Source organism: Taurulus bubalis, assembly GCF_910589615.1.
Source record: "Taurulus bubalis genome assembly, chromosome: 17".
NCBI classification, from domain to species: Eukaryota; Metazoa; Chordata; class Actinopteri; order Perciformes; family Cottidae; genus Taurulus; species Taurulus bubalis.
In genome coordinates this window covers 16911952-16916351 of record NC_136605.1, presented here as the reverse complement: position 1 = coordinate 16916351, position 4400 = coordinate 16911952, and positions in this window count along the sequence as shown.

The following is a 4400-nucleotide window of genomic DNA, read 5'->3' as shown; positions in this document are numbered from 1 at the left end:
ACATACTAAATCTTACACTAGAATCTTACACTATTTGCCAGAAGGTAATTAAATAACATATATTCATTAGTTGTATGCTCAGGATTATGTATCTGTTTTTAACTGAGCGGTGGTTAGCTAGAAGTTTAAATGAAATCATAAATAAAGAGCAGTGTTGGGGGTAACGAGTTACAAAGTAACGGATTACCGTAACGTAATTACTATTATAGGTAACGAAGTAAAGTAACGCATTACACTCAAAATATTGGTAACTACACTACTTTACTAGACCTCAGTAACGCGCGTTCCTGCGTTACTCAAGACATTTTTACCAGTCCGAAAAGTTTTCTTTTAGTGGCGCGCGAGTCACACGACACTTCCTGATGAACAGTCTGTCACAGGTACGTCCCAAGTCTCTAAACTGCATCCCCGTTTCCCTCAACCAAGCGCGGAGAGAAGACGCGAGGAAATATGTTTTAATAGACATGAGACGTCCTTTCCTCTGAAGCGTCACGTGAAGCGACGTAGGTTTCTGATGACTGCGACCGACTGACAGCGGATCACATCTGATCACATCTGATCAGCTGTCAGTCGCTTTAACAGCTGACGGAGTTTTGTCCGGAGAGTTTTTAGCGAACATTCCAATAAAAATGCACTTAAAATAGTTGATTTAATGGTGTTAAACTACTACTTACATTATTAAAGACACAGTTATCACGAGTGTCAGAGTGGAGATGTTTTCTCTGTCGTCTGTTACCGTTTAATAATCTGCATTGAGTATTTATATACTGTGATGTGTCCTGCTTATACGCGCAGGATCCATTTCTACTGGCGGAATGAGTCTGATTGTGACATCATTATAAAATAACCCACAATATAAATATAGTTTCTCTTCATTACGTGTTGTAAAAAGTGTTTCCTCTCTCCAGCTCTCTGATTTTAATGACATACATAATACAAGTTATTGAGGGAAACAACAGATACAATCTTAGAAGACAGTAGTGTGTGGTCCTTTTGTGGTTCAGACCTACAATGAACATATTTTAACCAGATGGTGAATAATTTAACAGATTTAATATATAACTTGAGTTTAATCTGTGATCGTCTTCACTCTAGTATGAAACTCCAGCGATCAGTCCGCTCAGCTGCAGCGTCCAATCACCAAAAGTACCATTTATGTTTCTATCTTTCTTAAACCACTACAATGATTCCTATAACAAGCTGGTTTTGTTCTTAGGAGTCGGCCCCCATTTGGTTTAGTGGGGTCTCATGTTTCCCAAAGCCTGTTTTCAATGTGTTATGCTGTTTGACCTGAATGTCCCCACCATACACAGCCTCTTGGATCCTGTTGTTTGTGGATTTTAAAGTGAGGCATATTTCTTTGGTCAGACAGTGTGAACAGGGTTAATGTTCGTTCGAGTTAATGTGCCATTTTGTTTTACATGTTTACAATTACAATACACTATGTGGAAAGGCAAAGAGATGCCCTTTATTGAACATTGAAAATAAAGTGATGAAAGGGCCATGATGTTTGTCCATGTATCTTTACGGTTAATTTGTACATTTGCTTAAAAAAATGGAAAGTAAAGTAACTAGTAGGGTAGTTACTTTTCAAATGCAGTAACTAGTAAAGTAATCTAGTTACAATTTTCAGAAGTAACTAGTAACTTGTAACTAGTTACTTTTTCTGAGTAACTACCCCAACACTGATAAAGAGGTACATATTAAACACCAAAGTATGGTTTGTATTTAGTCTTACTTCTCAGAATGTTAGATATAACTTTAAACTGCACTAATAAGTATGAAAGGTGCAATACAACTAAAGTTGAATTGATTGATTTCAAAATGTGTTGCTGTAGTAGCTTATTATTGATATCCGTGGTAAAACAGATTGCGTATAACTCTATCTGTGAGAGAAAGGACACAGGATATATCCTGGAATGAAATTGGAAGATGCTTTTGAGGAATCATTGCTAATAAAGCAAAAGGAGCCCTTGCTTCATCTTTACTGGTATACGCACGTGTGTGCATACTAAAAGCTTCCAGTCAGCAGTTTTTCCAGCAGTTCCCATCAGCTGCTTCACACCATCTCACCAGTGCTGTTCACACATGTAATCAAGTTAAAGGCGTTCTTTTAATGGTTCAACAGCAACTTTACAGAGCTTCCAAGAATCCACATGTCTTTCCACTCAGAGGAATAAAGGAATGGCCTTGTAGGCTGAACACATCGATACAAACCCCAGAGCTGATCCAACATGATGCCTTGTGCATGGTGAGCAAAATTTGATACAAGCAAATCCATTAACAATTGACTAAATGTCATCAATAAAAACCTGTGGAGCCCCACTGCAGTGCTGGTAACAGGAAGATAATCAAAATGTCTCCTTGGGAACGTCTCCCGCGGATGAGAGTAACGCCACCGCTGAGGTCAGTCTGTGTCTCTGTCGGGACTTTACTATCAAGAGTGTCTTCTAAATCACGTAAAACGTCATCTAGGTTTATACAAGCCATGTGTTTTCACAATAAAATGCACCATCCTTCTGTTTATTCATGAGTTTGTGCTTCCATGCATCCAGAGTTTTCCCAGAGGAAGTGGGAAGAGTTACACACGCAAAAAAGGAAAATATGGCTTATAGCGAGAATCGACATATTGCTCCCCCAGAGGTTCATCCCAATGTGGAGGACGGAGCTGTATTATTAGGAGAGGGCTCTCCTCGTCAATGCAGCTGTGTGTGGGTTGCGCACCGTTGATCATCTGAGATGCAGTCGAGCAAACGCCTCTCCGTCACCTTTAGTCTGCGCTTCACATGCAGCTGGAGGCACAACAAACAGGCGCACAACTTCCAGCCTCTGTGATATCATTATTTGGAAAGTTCTGAAAAGCGCCGATGTGGCATTTGACTCACCATGTGTTGCCGGTGCAGTTGCGGGATGACAAATTCTACACCACGATTCGAATCCACCCACGGCTCAAGTCACCCATGCAGTTTGAACAGTGTAATGATGCACAGGTCGGGTTTTGTGTTTAGTTTTTTTTTTCCTGCACGAGCGCACAGCTTCTTGAGAGAGTAAAACAAATCTCTCTCTTTCTTTTGGAATTAAAATACTGAGCAACCAGAGACTGTAAGAAGTGGACGTAGTCACTCTTGAATAAACCGTTTTATATGTACGTTTTATATTTTGGTCATCGTCAACTTGTTTTTTGCAACCAGAAGTGACACCAGAAGGAGATGCTAAGTACAATTGAACGCTGAATATGAAATTTTTAGGCAAAATTGAAAACACAGACAACGTCTGACCGGCAAAAACGGTCTAGAAAATCTCTCTGGCTGTCCGTATGCACTTATTACTTACTTATTCGCTTTGGATAAAAGCGTCAGCTAAATAAAATGTAATGTAACGTGTGTCAAATTCACTTTTTTTTCTCCAGGTCATGTTATTGTCAAATAGGAAGTGGTGACATAAATGTGTTATGAATGAACATGTATTCATGCACACAGCGAATAATTGCAGGACTTCTCCTCTTTCCTGGTTTTCTTTCATATTTCACCGATGTGAGAAGGCAGTCAGAAACCCTGTTTCCAGTCTTCGGTCTGATGCAGCACCAGGTGTGTGTGTGTGTTAGTGTGCAGGATGTTAGTGATGGCGTGAGCTAGAGGACAGGAGGCCCGTGACCTTTGCCACAGCCCAGATCCCAGATGCCGGTGTCACGTGACAGCAGCCAGCTGGAGGGATCAATGCTCTACACAGCAGCTGGTCAGATGGGAAGGCTTAACGCTGTCCGGCAATTAACCTGCAAATGTAGCAGAGATCAGAGGTGACATCGACCTGCGGGGTTCTTCATTCAACTTGTGGGTGTTTGGAAACCAAAAAAAGTCATTTGAATTATTACAAAACATACTGCAAAATAGGTTGTTTGGTCCACCATCGGCTGTCTTCAAAAATATAACTGACCTTTCACAGCTGTGGCTCAGGTTGGGTTAGGTTTAGGCAGAACGGGCTGATAGAACAAAAAAGGATGCATTTAGATTAGTCTTGTGCGGCTAATATAAAACAACATTGGCTCTTGATAAGGAGACCCCGTCTGACTTTAGATGGGCCCATGGAACACATAGCTATAGATAGAAAGTTGATTCTAACAACTTGGGCTAATGACTGTATTTCTTGTCATTCCTCACTGAGGCCGAGGAAAACAAATCAAATGGTCCTAACTAGCTGTGTCGTGTGTGTGTGGTGGGGGGGAAAGGTCAAAAAGTGTCATGGAGGCCAATTTGGTGTTGTCTGTTTACACCACTGTGGCACAATTTGATGTGAGATTCAAACTGAGGCAACAAAAGCTGTCGAGTTGTGCAGCTCAGTTATGATGTAGCTATTCTCATCCTGTGGCCTATTCTGAGTTTCTAAAGAGACAGATCAATCAA